The sequence below is a fragment of the Haematobia irritans genome, chromosome 4 (assembly GCF_050003625.1).
Source record: "Haematobia irritans isolate KBUSLIRL chromosome 4, ASM5000362v1, whole genome shotgun sequence".
In the NCBI taxonomy this organism is placed as follows: Eukaryota; Metazoa; Arthropoda; class Insecta; order Diptera; family Muscidae; genus Haematobia; species Haematobia irritans.
The window spans coordinates 54722799-54739186 of record NC_134400.1 but is presented as its reverse complement, the minus strand read 5'-3'; the positions used below and the strand labels follow the sequence as shown (position 1 = coordinate 54739186).

At 32.6% G+C, this 16388-nt stretch overlaps 1 protein-coding gene across 14 annotated transcripts in view; it reads left to right on the top strand.

Annotated features, from left to right (window-relative positions):
* Positions 1–16388, top strand: part of pHCl-1 (pH-sensitive chloride channel 1) — a 466217-nt gene that overhangs the window by 131946 nt on the left and 317883 nt on the right. The window lies entirely within an intron of this gene.

The window sequence follows — 16388 nt, the reverse complement described above, 5'->3', positions numbered from 1 at the left end:
TATTCAGTAAAATTGCATTTTTTCCCCGTAACCATACATCAACCAATTATCTGAATAAATTCGGGTAGTTTACTAAACCCAAAGTGAACCACACTCGAACCTTCCGGTAGTTTAGTGAACTACCCGAATTTATTCTGATAATTGGTTGATAGTTTTGCTGCAAGTAGAGGATGCTGATGAGGAATGTGGTAATTCCGAAACGTGCGTCCATCCAACCATCTTGCAGTCTATAGGGCTTTGTCCAAATAAATTTGACAAACATTATTTTCCTCTGTTGGTTAAGCTATCCTTGTAGTTCAGTCAACGCAATGGTTTTAAAGCTGAGATCAAAACAACAAATAAAATTTTATTTCTACAGAAAATTTTATAAAATTTTTATTTCTATAGAAAATTTTATAAAACTTTTATTTCTATAGAAAATTTTGTCAAAACTCCATAGAAAATGTTGGTAAAACTGTATACCAAAATCAAGAATTCTCACCAAATGGTAAAACATTTACCATTTTTTTTAGATTTCTTCCAACTGTAACAACCGGCTCAGGGGCCAGCTCTAAGCATTATTGCTAAGGACACCATGTGTGTATTTCGTCTCCTTCTGAGCGTTTCAAATACATACACTATCTTATAATACTCTGTTCCTCAGTGTAGCGGAAAAAATCACATTTCACGTTTCACATTTGCGGACGAATGTGGTATAGACAATATTCCTCGCAAACATGTGGAGATCCTGTAATAGAGACTAAAATATCCTCATTTTGGAATATTTTTATTTCTTCAATGTCCGCTATTTATAATTTTTAGAGTTGAGTTGATACCTGAGAAACGTTCACATTTACTCTATATAGAGTAATTGTGACGAAAAACTACAAATTGGCTCGCAGTCGTGCCACGGTGCTTTTGGCAATCGAAAGGTATGAAAAAAAAACACAAAAGTGTCAACTTTATCAACCCTGGTTTATGGTTCATAATTGCAGATTGGGTAGCTAAATCAAAAATTCATACTCGAGGGGTGTCTAACATTAACTTCATGAAGCGATGGAAGCAGCAATGTTCGTCTCATTTACTTGAAATTTTAAATCTAGAGTTATTTTAGGTTTTTTTTTTTTAATAGCTACACTGTTAGAAAAATATGTTTTTCATATGTTCCGATATAAACAAAATGTGTTTCGGGCACGATTTTAAACCACAATACATTTAAGTGCGAACATGTAATGTTCCTAAACTAACACTAAATGTTTGGGACATCTATGTTAATATGTTAGAATATATTATGTTTGGGGCATCAATGTTTCATAAAAACCATATGTGTGAATACAAACATATATAAATTTACAAATTTCGACTAAACATACATATGTTGTGATATTTTATTCAAAGCGACAGAGAGAGTATAGAGAGAAATAGAGATGGAAACCGGGAGAGTTGACGAAAGATATCAATATAACACAGCAAAAGAGTCAAAAGAGAACAATTTCTGTGAAACCGCTTGTATGCTGTTTCGGAAAACTGTTTTATGATAAGGCCAAAAATTTGATATGTTTAAGTCTAAATATTATTTAATTTGAATAAAGAGAATGGACATTCGGAACCAAGAGAATAGACATTTGAAAAACAAACAGCTTATGTTTTCGCCTTGAGAGCAGCATTTTATGTATGTGTGGACATGTGTTTTGTTTATCATTTTTGCATTATGGGCACAATTTTATTCTTGGTTCGTTAAAAGAAATCAGGGGTCTTCATAAAAATAACGAAAGGGCACTATACTCTTTTTAGAGTTGGGACAGTAAAATGAAATAAGGAGGAAATAGTGAAAAATTACACAGTAAAATGTAAAAAAACAAACTTTAGTTCCTCTTTATTAAAAAGTAGTCCACGAGGAGTTGACGGACACCATCAAATATAAAAGCGGGCATTAAGTTCGAGTTTTACAGCTAAAACAATTTAAAAAGTTTATTTTCTTTAAAATGAATTATTAAAGAAAAATAAAAGGAATTTTAGAGCGATGGTGTTAAATGCTAGTAAAAAACTGTTCACTCCTAAATAAATTTATGTTTATATTATAAAATTATGTATGTATGTTTATACTCGACTCCACGTTCTTCTTTTGTTAGTTTTTGAATTCCTTCCAAATTTTAAAGTTTTGTACAAAAACAGTTTTTTATTACAAGATTGTTATTTTTGCAATAAAAAATAATATTTTATCCAAAAATCAGTCAATTTCGTTTATATCAAGCACTGTTACTGACTATAAATCTTTAATAACGCACATTTCGAAGTTTCATTTAAAATAAATTAATATAGTATAAATATAAATGTGTAAAAAAAAAAAAAAAAAAAAAAAAAAATGTTCGGTCGGAGCAGGGATTGAACCCACGACCCTTTGCATGCAAGGCAGACATGCTAACCACTGCTCCACGTGGCAAACAAATGTATGTTTCTGTTAAATAATGTTATGTTTGCATGGGCTCGTGGGCGCTGCAAACTATGCTATATAAATGTAACTTAAAACGATACTTATCTACTGGTGACTATAACAGCTACGTAGCCCAGTGGATAGTGTGTTGGCTTACAAACTGTGTGGTCCTCGGTTCGATTCTCCGTGCAGGCGAAAGGTAAAATTTAAAAAATTTATAAAAGTGAATAATTTCTTCAACATTATTTGTATTACAGAGAAAGGTTCCAATAACTAAAAAATTTCGTGGAAGTGAAAATTACGAGTATGTTAGGGAATGAGCACAATCGTGTTTGGGAAAAATTCTTCCAAGCATATAATATTTTTGGCTCAAAATGCTTCCAAACATATAATATGTTCACATACAACAAACATATTAATGTTTCCGCAGTATGCAATAATATATGTGCTTCCTGCAAAATATGTTTGGAACATATGTTAAAGAAGCGATTTTTTTTGAGGGTGTATGCTTAATTTTGTATATATCGGTCCATGTTTTGATATAGGCACCAATTAGACCGATATCCAATTTTCAGTTTGACTTAAAAATTAAGTTAAACAATAACTATTTTAATTGAATAGTTTTCAATTCTATTAAGTTGGAAAATATTGCTGCTATATTTGCTATGAAATTAAATTAAAATAATGAGTACAATAAAATGACTCAAATCAAGTTTGAAAAATGTTAAATATATTTTGTTAATTGAGGTGTATGGATAGATACCTAATGGCAAAAAAAAACTTTCTGGAAAATTTAACATGCATTGCTTTCGAAATAACATAGAAAAACTTACGATGTCGTTGTCGACTGGTGTATGTCATAGTGCTAGTGAACTTGCCACCACATTTTAGAGAAAACATCAAAATTCATGTACATATTTAGATGCGAAAATGTCGTTAACACTCACACGAACATCCACTCCAGAAACTTTTCAACAATGCTGGTGAAGAGGAAAACTTTTATATTTTATTCAAAGATGGACGTGTTCAACACGCACTCCCACATCCAGTTTTCTAATGACATAGAATTTAGTTGCAGTTCTCACTTTGCAGATTGTCTTAGCAGTCACATGACATAGATTTATATGAACTGATTTATTAAAGAAAACATTGTTAAACAAGTTGGTAACAGAGGGTTTTAAAAACAACTTAAGCAATAGGTTATTTGATTGGGATCCGAATATTTTGATGACCATTGAGGTAGAAATGAAGTGAGGAACCCCATTGTGCAGTAGAAATGAAACGTGGAACCTTTTTTTAATCCATTCTGGGTGGACGTGTTGTGAGTTCGATGATTTTGAATCCTGTTGTAATGTCCATGGTCGGCGGCCGAAATGGTTCTCTGCTACAATACTGCATTTAGGACATTTTCCGATAATATTCGGAATTTATTTGGTTCAAACCCTTTTTTTTTTGGAAATAATTCTGTAACTTTTGGATGGATAAAGATATGAACGTAATTTTTTCTTTCTGTGAAAGCTAATTTTTTTCCTGTAAGTTTGCAAGTTTGTAGGTTCCTAGTATTTGAAGCAAAGCAATTTAAAACTATGGCTTCTGGGGCCATATAAGTGCAGTAACACGACATTTTGTCAGTAACATACACACAAAGAAAAAAAACGTTTGGAAAACGTGTACCGAAAACGTTTTTCTTTTGTTAGAGTTTTTTGAATTGCTTCGAAAATTTTAAACTTTTATCACCAAAAAAATTCGTCTGTTACAGCATTTTTATTTTTTCAATAAAAAAAGTTATTTTTGAAACAACAACACAGTCCATTTCGTTTATATCAAACACTGTTCTTTTCTGACTTTAGGTCTTTAATAAGACACATTTTACAGTTCAAAATTGAATATAGTACAATGTAATGTTGAACATTTTTTTCGGAATCTTCCGAACATATCTGGAATATATGTAAAAAAAAAAAAACAATAAAAAAAAACTTTGGTCGAAGCAGGGATCGAACCCACGACCCTTGGCATGCAAGTCGGACGTAGCAACCACTGCTCCACGGTGACAAACTAAATGTTTGTTTCTGTTAAATAAACATTGTTTATTCGGTTCGTGGGCGCCGCAAGCTATGCTATATAAATATAACTTATATGGAAAATTATCTATTGATGACCATAACAGGTACATAGCTCAGTGGTTAGTGTGTTGGCTTACAAAGTGCATGGTCTGCGGTTCGATTCTCCGTCCAGGCGAAAGGTAAAAAAATTTTAAAAATTTATAAAATCGTATAATTTCTTCTACATTGTTGGTATTACAGGAAAAGGTGTTAAGAACTAAAAAACATTGTGGATGTGAGAAAGATGTAAGGGAAAATGCAATTAGCAAGAAAACATTTTTTTGAGCTAGTCTTTATGAAATTGTTTTTACATCCTGGAAAAGAATAAACGTTTATCACAAAAAGTATATACTTTCTTCCAAATACACTTCCATAGAGCGAAAAGCAAATGAGAAACGAACTTTGTTTGTCTAAAATTTCGTTTGGGAGGAAAGAATTATTTTTTTGCGTGTATATGGTCCAGAACCCAGGGTTTTACTTTTTCGTTAAATTTTGGAGTGCAAATCTTTAGTGCTTTTTCTAATTAATGGTCTAAATATAATATATCGTTGGAAAGGTATTTGGGTATATCGACAGTTTTTGGGACAAGGATGGAGGCTATACTTGCCTTGTCATATAACAAATTTCTTCAAAATAATTAAATTTTAATTAAAAGAAAGTTTATTAATTTTGCTTCAAATTTTTTGTCATTAAATTTAAACTTAGATTTAAGGAAATCGTCTTTAAATTTACTGATATATTGCATCTTTAAATTTAAGATAAAAACGTTTTAAATATAGGCTAAGTTATTTTGAGGATTTCGCATCTTTGGTTTAAGGACTTTATGGAATTAAGAAAACATTTTCTACTTTTAAGTAACTGTCATAATTTGGATTTTTAAACTAGCATTTATATGTACGTAAATAGCCTTATTAATATATCGCAAAGGAAAAATGCACATTCGATACATGAGATTTGTGTCCTAATTTCAATTTTATCCATCGTAGATTTAAAGCTAGATGGGTCCCTAAAAAATGTCTTTATTTTACGAAAACTTCATCTTGGGCCCGGAGTCAAAACCAAAATTTTTGAGGAAGATTAAAATCTTTGGATTCAAGTAAACATTTTTTGAGTGCACGATATGTTCAGCTCTCGAATAAATTTTCTACCACTGCGGCGTGGATTTTGATCACATCTAACCTTCACTTTCCTGATTATTTCTAGTGTTGTTACCGTTGTTTTCGCCCACTGTTTGAATGCGATGCAACATTACTGGTATCACGGGAAACAAAAGATTTATTCACAATTTAATGCTATAGCGATCGCCATTTGAGGTTTTCCAGTCAAAAGTAAAGCAATAATACTATCACGCTTAAATTCCAAAAAAGGCAGTATCGAGGTAACGAGCAAAGGTACACTCAAAAAGTTTACTTGTATTCAAAGATTTTGACCTTCCCTTAAGGATTTTTGGTATTGATTCCGAATCAAAGATGCGGCTTCTTTAATACAAAGACATTCTAATGGACCTATGTAGCTTTAAATCTAGAATCAATAAAATTAAAATAACAATAAAGATTTCATATAAGGAACATTCATTTCCTTTTTGCGATATATTAATAAACAGGCATTCAAAATCCAAATCGTAACAGATACTTCAAAGTAAAACAAGTTTTTCTTAATTCAAACAAAAAAAAAAAAAAAAAATATTAATAAACAGGCATTCAAAATCCAAATCGTAACAGATACTTCAAAGTAAAACAAGTTTTTCTTAATTCAAAAAAAAAAAAAAAAAAAAAAAAAAAACTTTAATAAAGGGTGATTCTTTTGAGGTTAGGATTTTCATGCATTAGTATTTGACAGATCACGTGGGATTTCAGACATGGTGTCAAAGAGAAAGATGCTCAGTATGCTTTGACATTTCATCATGAATAGACTTACTAACGAGCCACAACGTCGAATTTTCAGTGAATGGGCCATAGAAAAGTTGGCAGAAAATCCGCTTTTTTATCGACAAATTTTGTTCAGCGATGAGGCTCATTTCTGGTTGAATGGCTACGTAAATAAGCAAAATTGCCGCATTTGGAGTGAAGAGCAACCAGAAGCCGTTCAAGAACTGCCCATGCATCCCGAAAAATGCACTGTTTGGTGTGGTTTGTACGCTGGTGGAATCATTGGACCGTATTTTTTCAAAGATGCTGTTGGACGCAACGTTACGGTGAATGGCGATCGCTATCGTTCGATGCTAACAAACTTTTTGTTGCCAAAAATGGAAGAACTGAACTTGGTTGACATGTGGTTTCAACAAGATGGCGCTACATGCCACACAGCTCGCGATTCTATGGCCATTTTGAGGGAAAACTTCGGAGAACAATTCATCTCAAGAAATGGACCGGTAAGTTGGCCACCAAGATCATGCGATTTGACGCCTTTAGACTATTTTTTGTGGGGCTACGTCAAGTCTAAAGTCTACAGAAATAAGCCAGCAACTATTCCAGCTTTGGAAGACAACATTTCCGAAGAAATTCGGGCTATTCCGGCCGAAATGCTCGAAAAAGTTGCCCAAAATTGGACTTTCCGAATGGACCACCTAAGACGCAGCCGCGGTCAACATTTAAATGAAATTATCTTCAAAAAGTAAATGTCATGGACCAATCTAACGTTTCAAATAAAGAACCGATGAGATTTTCCAAATTTTATGCGTTTTTTTTTAAAAAAAAGTTATCAAGCTCTTAACAAATCACCCTTTACATAGATACACAATGCTCAAAACATATCTTAGCCTATATTTGAAGCGTTTTATCTTAAATCTAACGATTCAATATTTCAGTGATTTTAAGGGCAATTTCTTTAAGTCAAAAATGTTTTTCTTTATATTAAGGAAAATGTGCTTTAGTGCAAGATAAACGACTTTAACGGAGGGACGTATATTTCCAAAATTTGTGTTCTAAATTAAAAAAAAAAATCTTCTGATTTTTTTTAAATTATAATTTCATTATTCTACAAAAATTATCCTTGACATTTTGTAAATTGTGCGTCTTAAAATTTAGGTTTCGTAATCATTAATACCACGTAAATATGTATAGGAAACAAAAGATTTAAATACTGGAGAGTTCTAACGCAATATAAAGTTCAAGCCAAATATAAAACGATCGCACTGTCACACTTTAATTCCACTACAAATAAAATCATTTGTGAATGCAATAGGTCAAAATGCTTTTGTAAGCTTGTAAACGATATAATTAACTATCGCTGAAATAAATGTGTCAGCTGCCAGCGGTTTAGAAGTTATAGCACTCTGAAGTTGGTTGCAAAACATATTAGCTACACTATAAATTTCTCAAAATACCTCCTGGTTTTGAAGTCTAAGTCGAATTTACCCAACTCTAAGGACAAAACGCCCTCATCGAAAAGTTTATTGGTTTTTGGTGAAGGAAACAAACATATCTCATATTGTTGACAAAGAGAACAAAGCTATCAGGACTATGTACCCTTTGATAAATAGAAAATCCGAGTTAAATATATACAAGAAAATCATATTAAAATCAATATTCTTACCAGTAATATTTTACTGTGCTCCACTATGGGCAACATCTGGAAAATGTCATTTAAACAAACTTGTTTACGATCTCCCATGGCACTATTCCACACATAGACTACATAACCTGACCGGATTCCAACTTATTCAGGATAAAATGCTGAATTTTTCAACAAATTTTGCATCTTGGGGCATTTCATGCCAATATGTTCATATTAATGATCGTTGCAACCTAGTTTTTGACAGTGAGTCTGAACTAATAAATCATCTAGTCAATGAGTTTTTTTATAGTGTATTTTTCTCAGATCACAAACAATAAATTGCATATGCAAAACATTATCAAATTATAAGTAACCTATTAATAATTAAGTGGAAAAGCATAAAAGTTCCTACACTCTTTGTTATAAATAAAATATATAAAATATATATCTATGCCAATCGCAAAGCCAATTTAATTCTATTTTAGTTCTTGGAATTATTATTTTATGAGAAAGTTTCCTTGAATTTAATAAATTTTTTGAGTACGTTAGTGAAATCAGTTAGGTTAGGTTATGTGGCAGGCTGACTTAGACTATTCATTCCACTGTGATACCACAGTGGTGAACTTCTCTTTTATCACTAAGTGCTACCCGATTCCATGTTAAGCTTAATGACAAACGATCTCCTTTTTATAGCCGAGTCCGAACGGTGTTCCACATTGCAGTGAAACCACTCTGATAAGCTTTGAAACACTTAGAAATGTCACCAGCATTACTGAGGTGGGATAATCCACCGCTGAAAAACTTTTTGGTATTTGGTCGAAGCAGGAATCAAACCCATGACCTTGTGTTGTCGTGGGTTTGATTGAAGTCCTGGGCACCACGGTGGCTCCCAAATTAGCTGAAAAGGGGAAAAATTATATACAAATGAAGCATACAGATTTACTAAAAAAGTTCAGATTTTCTTAAAATGTATAATTTTAATATAATTTGGGTATATATTTTTAAGGCGCCAATTGGTTACTTCCATTCTTTTACTTGCAACTTACTCTCTAGGTTTCTCTTTCTAAACACATATATGTTTATAGGCTATTTCTATATTAATATATGTTTGTATCCAAACATATTATGTTTACAAAAATATTATGTCCCATACATAAGATATTCTAACATATCCCAGCAAAAATTTTTGGAAGTTCTTCTAAAGGCACAACTTTAAAAGCAATTCCAAAAATGTCCTTTATTTTAACTACAGAGGAAGTTCTTTTAATTCGATTTTTTATAACTCGCTTTTTTCATATTTTTAATGGGTAATTTCAACTTTTTGTGTTTCAAATAGGTTAAAAACAGAGTAGGAATTAATAAAGTAGTACAAATTGTTAAAATTATGTCGAAAAAAATGCAATATCCATTCTAGAAAAATTGGGAATTTTTTTAGTCAAACGTTTCAGACAAGCGCTAGAATGCACAAAATATCATAAAAAATTATAAAAATTATTTATTTAGAATTTAACTTATTTATTTTTAAGTCACATCCAAAACACACCTTAAGAAGTGATGCGGCTGTTGTAATGGTGGACACCCGTCCTATGGCAAGCCCATGTTAAATTCATCGCTTCTGCGCCAATTTTGCACCACTTCCGGATCCAAAAACAAAATTTTCACTGCTTTTTTGGCAACGCTTTTTTGCTGGGTATATGTCGCAAACATGTTATCCTAGTTTATTAACATCATATGCTTGCACTTAAAATATATAATTTTTTCACCCACACATATGAAAACAAATAAGTAAAGTCTAAAGTCGGGCGGGGCCGACTATATTATACCCTTCACCATTATGTAGACCAAAATTTGTGTTACCATCTCAACTCCTTCAAATTTGTTGGGAGTTATTATCAAGGTTTATATTCCCATATATAAATATTTATATCTGAAACGATTTGGAGACAATTTTTTGTACTTCTACAAAATCGCTAGATTTAAAAATTAAATCGGCTAACACCCTGGGATGAAACACAATGTTAGTAAAAAAACAAGTGAGTAAAGTAGAAAGTCGGGCGGGGCCGACTATATCATACCCTAAACCACCCCTACTGAATTAGTAAACATAAGCATTTGTGGGGTATCATTGGTATAGGTTTTGGAGAACATAAAGGGGGGTACATATTTACGGTAGTCTTGTCACAATCTGAGCAGAAATGTCTAATATTAGGAGCTATAGTTTATTTGGCACCAAAAGAGTTAGTATGCCACTAATATTGAGTCCATTATTAAAACAGAGGAAATCGGTCAATTAGTTGTGGGTAATAAATCCACATATGTAAAAATCGGGCAATATTATTATGTAAGAGCTACATGTAAGTCTAAATACGATCACCTAGTACATCAAAATTTGAAATATGAATAACATAGGTTAATAAATAAGAGTATTATGGCCAAATATGACAAAATCGAGCGATGCATATATATGGGACCTATATCTAAATCTGAACCAATTTGTATAATCTTTTGCAGGTATGATTGATACCACAGAAGGTCACTTTGTTTAAAATTTGAGTACGATCAGTTAATAAATGAGGCCCCTATGGTCAAAAATAAGGTTATTAGGAGCAGATTTTTCAAAATCGGGCGATACATATATATGGGAGCTATATTCTAATTTGAACCGATTTCGATGAAATTTTGCACATACAGTTAGTGGTATAGAAGATTACATTTAGCCAACCTTGGTTACGATCGGTTGGTAAATAAGGGTTTTACGGCCAAATTTGGGAAAATCGAGCGATGCATATATATGGAAGCCATATCTAAATCTGAACAAATTTGCATAATATTTTGCGGGTTTGATTAATACCACAAAAGGTTACCTTGTGCAAGATTTGAGTAAGATCAGTTACGAAATGAGGCCTGTATGGTCAAACATAAAGTTATTTAGGGCGAATTTTTCAAAATCGGGTGATACATATATGGGAGCTATATCTACATCTGAGCCGATTTCGATGAAATTTTGCACATATAGTTAGTACTATAGAGGACTGGATCTAGCCAACTTTTAGTAAGATCGGTTAATAAATAAGGGTTCTATGGCCAAATTTGACCAAATCGGGCGATACATATATATTTTCGCACATATAGTTAGTGCTATAGAAGACTACATTTCGCTAAATTTGAGTAAGATCGGTTGATAAATAAGGGTTTTATGGCCAAATTTATAAAAATCGGGCGGTATATATATGGGAGCTATAGCTAAATCTGAACCGATTTCGATGATTTTTTGCACATATAGTTAGTGCTATAGAAGATTATATTTAGCCAACTTTGAGTAATATCGGTTGATAAATAAAGGTTTTGTGGCCAAATTTGGGAAAATCGGGCGATACATATATATGAGAGCTATATCTAAATCTGAACCGATTTGGATGAAATTTTGCAGACTTGAAGGGCGATGGAAAAGATTACCTTTTGCAAATTTGGTGACGATCCGTTTGAAAAAAAGCGCAACGTGACCCCATTTGTCGAAATTGGACTTTACATATATATGGGAGCTATATCTAAATTTGATCCGATTTGATCCAAATTCAATAGCGTTCGTCCTTGTGCCCAAAAAACTCCCTGTACCAAATTTCATCAAAATTGGTTCATAATTACGACCGGAATCCTGTGAACAACAAATACATGGACAGACGGACGGACGGACGGACACCAAGCGCTAGATCGACTCAGGAGGTGATTCTGAGTCGATCGGTATATATTTTATGGGGTCTAAAATCAATATTTCTGGTAGGCACATTTTTTGGCCGATCAAACTTATTATACCCTGACCACTATTTGGAGTAGGGTATAAACATGGGAAATATAAAGCTAGAGCAATTTTGATGCAATTGTACAAAAGAGCATTTATGATTTATCGAGCGATACATATGTATTCGAGATATAGGACAATTTGAGTAATATTTACAATTTTTGCTACTCAGCAGTGGCGTTTTACACGGATATTGGTTAAATCTCGCCAAGATATGTGGTTGTGGTATATTATTTGGCCAATTCGGGCGATATTTCCACAAGTCGGAGCTTTATTTAAAATTCGACCATTCTGTGGAAAGTTTGTCATATGGGTGTAAATCGAGCGAAAGATATATATGGGAGATATATCTTTCTATATAACAAATTCGACACGCATAAAGATACTATTAAATCAGGGCAAAACTCTGGCTTTTGCGGCCATATTAGTCGAAATCGGACTAAAGATATATATGGGAGCTATATCTAAATCTGAACCGATTTCAACCAAATTTAGCACAATTAACAATACTATTAACCATTTCACTACCGAAATAAATCTAATGTTAAAAACTTTTATTTTTCATCTGTTTTTAGTTGTACTAATAGCATGCAGAACAAAAATTGTCATTTTAAAAATCTACCTCAATTACTTCAAGAGCAATATGAGCTTGTTCTGAAAACTTGATTCATGAATTTTGACCAAATGGCCTTACGAAAATAAGCGCTATTTGCCCTATAATATCTTTCAAAGTGTGAGAAAAAATACAAAAAAGAACCCGCAAAAGTATCAGCTATAGTTTTTGTATAAATGTCCACACGCTCATAAAAAATTGCTTCTGTAACATATACTCCCAAACATATTTTGCTTCAAGCATATACATTTTGGGTATTGCCCAAACATTTATATGTTTGATCTCTTCTAATATATAATATGTTTGAAAGCATATTAGTCTAAACAATATATGTTTGGGTAGTCTAAGTTCCAAACATTTTGTATTTTTGCATCCAAATTCAATAATGTTGTCTTCCAAAAAACAATATGTTATTATGTGAACATATAATATGTTTGGAAGCATTTAGCACCCAAAAATATTATATGCTTAAAAAAAATTCTCCCAAACAATATTGTGCTCAAAATTTTATTTATTTATATATTTATTTATTTATATATTTACAATATAGGTGCTAACAACATAGGTTTTCGACCTGAATGCTCAAAATTTTGTTTCTGCCCAATTGTATATTCCCCCACATCTTTCTCACTTCCACGAGATTTTTTAGTTCTTAGCACCTGTTTCTGTAATACAAACATTGTAGAAGAAATTATTCAATTGTATGATTTTTTTTTTATTTTAATTTTACCTTTTGCCGGACGGGGATTCGAACAGCGGATCACACAGTTTGTAAGGATCAAAGAAGTAGCTGATCAATTGCCCAAGGAAAAATAAAATGTTAATTTTGTAATAACAAGCAACAACCACCAACTTAATTCAATGTCGCTCCCTGTTAAATAGCGCTCCAAGCTACTAAACACATATATGTTTATAGGCTATTTCTAAATTAATATATGTTTGCATCCAAGCATATTATATTTACAATCATTTTATGTCCCAAACATAATATGTTCTAACATATTAACATATATGTCCCAAACATGTTATGCTAGTTTATGAACATTATATGCTTGCACTCAAAAATATTGTGTTTAAAAATTTGTGTTCCAAACATATAATGTTTATAGCCAAACATATGAAAAACAGTCTTTTTCATCCGTGTGGTGAAGGGTATAAACAGCCTTTTTCGTCCATATGGGTTCATTGTTTTATTTAGTGTAGTTTTTTTTTTCAGTAAAAATAACATTTTTACTGCATTTTGGGCTACACTGTTATTAACATTATTAAAATTTATTATTAAATTCAATCAACTTTTAGTGGACTGCCTAGCTGGTATGGAAGGGATATTCCAAATACCTATGGTTTTTCTTTGTAAAACACCGTAGTTATTTTATAACGAATGCACGAACGATACTTAATGGTTTGAAAGTTTTATTGTATTTTCTGAGAAACTTGTTAGAGTATTGTAATCGGATGACATGACCATTTAGCTGGTTATTTCAAGTTGTAATTAATTTTTAATTAAATTCTAATTTTTTATTGAAAGCATTGTCAACACATCTATTCTTGTTTTCGAAGTTTGCTATAGGAAGTAATTAACCTAGTTTAGGTTTAGGCATCGCTAATGGTTAATCGATTTACTTGTAGCATAGGTTTATTGGGGGCAAAAGTAGTGTGTTTGAGTAATCGAATAAGTATTTTCTTGTTTTGTCGATAGATGTCGTTGGAGTCGTTTATCAGCAATTCTACCAACGATTTGGAAAGGTAACAGTTTTATCTTCATTTAACAAAAAAAAAAAAAAAAAAACAAGTATATACGGCCGTAAGTTCGGCCAGGCCGAATCTTATGTACCCTCCACCATGGATTGCGTAGAAACTTTTACGAAAAACTGTCATCCACAAATTTCAACTCACATGGTTGTTAAATATCATATACAACCACCACGTACCAAATTTCAACCAGATCGGATGAATTTTGCTTCTCCAAAAGGCACCGGAGGTCAAATCTGGGGATCGGTTTATATGGAAGATATATATTATTATGGACTGATAGGAATCAATTCCAGCATGGTTGTTGTACATCACGTACAAAATTTCAAACGAATGGGAAGAATTTTGCTCTTCCAAGTTGCTCCGGAGGTCAAATCTGGGGATCGGTTTATATGGGGCCTATATATAATTATGGACCGATATCGACCAATTTTTGCATGGGTGTTTGAGACCGTATACTAACACCATGTACCAAATTTCAGCCGGATCGGATGAAAATTGTTGCTCTTAGAGGCTCTGCAAGCCAAATCGGGGGATCGGTTTATATGGGGGCTATATATATTAACATCACGTACCAAATTTAAACTGAATCAGATGTATTTTGGTCTTCCAAGAGGCTCCGGAGGTCAAATCTGGTGATCGGTTTATATGGGGGCTATATATAATTATGGACCGATATGGACCAATTTTTGCATGGTTGTTAGAGACCGTATACTAACACCATGTACCAAATTTCAGCCGGATCGGATGAAAATTGTTGCTCTTAGAGGCTCTGCAAGCCAAATCGGGGGATCGGTTTATATGGGGGCTATATATAATTATGAACAGATGAGGACCAATTTTTGCATGATTGTTAGAGACCATATTCTAACACCATGTACCAAATTTCAGCCGGATCGGATAAAATTTGCTTCTCTTAGAGGTCTCGCAAGCCAAATTTGGGGGTCCGTTTATATGTGGCTATACGCAATACCATCCGACCTACATCAATAACAACTACTTGTGCCAAGTTTCAAGTCGATAGATTGTTTCGTTCGGAAGTTAGCGTGATTTCAACACACGGACGGACGTACGGACATGCTCAGATCGACTCAGAATTTCACCACGACCCAGAATATATATACTTTATGGGGTCTTAGAGCAATATTTCGATGTGTTACAAACGGAATGACAAAGTTAATAAAAATCCGGAAAATTGAAATGAGCCTACCAAAAATATTGATTTTAGACTATATAAAATATATACTGAGTTGTTCTAGACCTCGATGTCCGTCAATGTATTCGCCTTTCATGAATTTTTTTTTTCACAAGATTCAGGCATTAATAATTAACCGATTTGCATGAAATTGTGTACAGGGCATTTTATTGGCACAAAGGCGAACGCTTTTGAATTTGAACAAAAATCGGATCCAACTTAGATATAGTTCCCTTATATAAGTATCGTCCTATTTCGACAAATGCGCTTATTTACTAATCGATCATCGTCAAATTTGACACAAGACAATCTTTTTCAGCACTCTTCAATTTTGCAAAATATCACAATATCACAAAAATTTTTCTTTAGGAGGTGATCATATTGGTTCTCCGCGTGCATGTATATGTATTCCCCGATTTGTTGAAATAGGGCCATAATATCCTTCGTTATTAAACGATCTTACTTAAAGTTGGCACAATGCGATCATCTGTACAGCAAAAGTCCAAAGGATTGAGATCCAGTGATTTTGGTGGTCATTGTGCGGTAGAAATGACGCCTTTAGAAATCATTATTGGTTGACGCATATTGTGCGTCGCGAATAACTTTATTTCTGAATACAATCAAATGATCAAAAAGCTTCTGTAAGCTTGTAAACAATAAAATGAACTGCAATTAAATATGTTAAACCTATATTCTAAAGCCAATTTAATTATATTTAAGTTCATGGATTTATTATGTTTTTCGCAATTATCCTTGAAATTTTGCATACGCTTGTTAAATGAATTCAAAAAAGGGGAAATAATTATACACAAATACAAATAATTATATACAAATAAATATTTACTTATTTCTCCCACAAAATAGTTGAGAATTACTTAAATTTTACCAAAAAAGCGACCATATTGAACTTCTAAAAACATGTTTGCCATTTTGACCTTAAATTTTTCCTTCAACCTTCGAAATTTTCTTTAACAAAATAAAAAAAAAAAAATAAAAATTATGTCTAATAAATTTTCTTG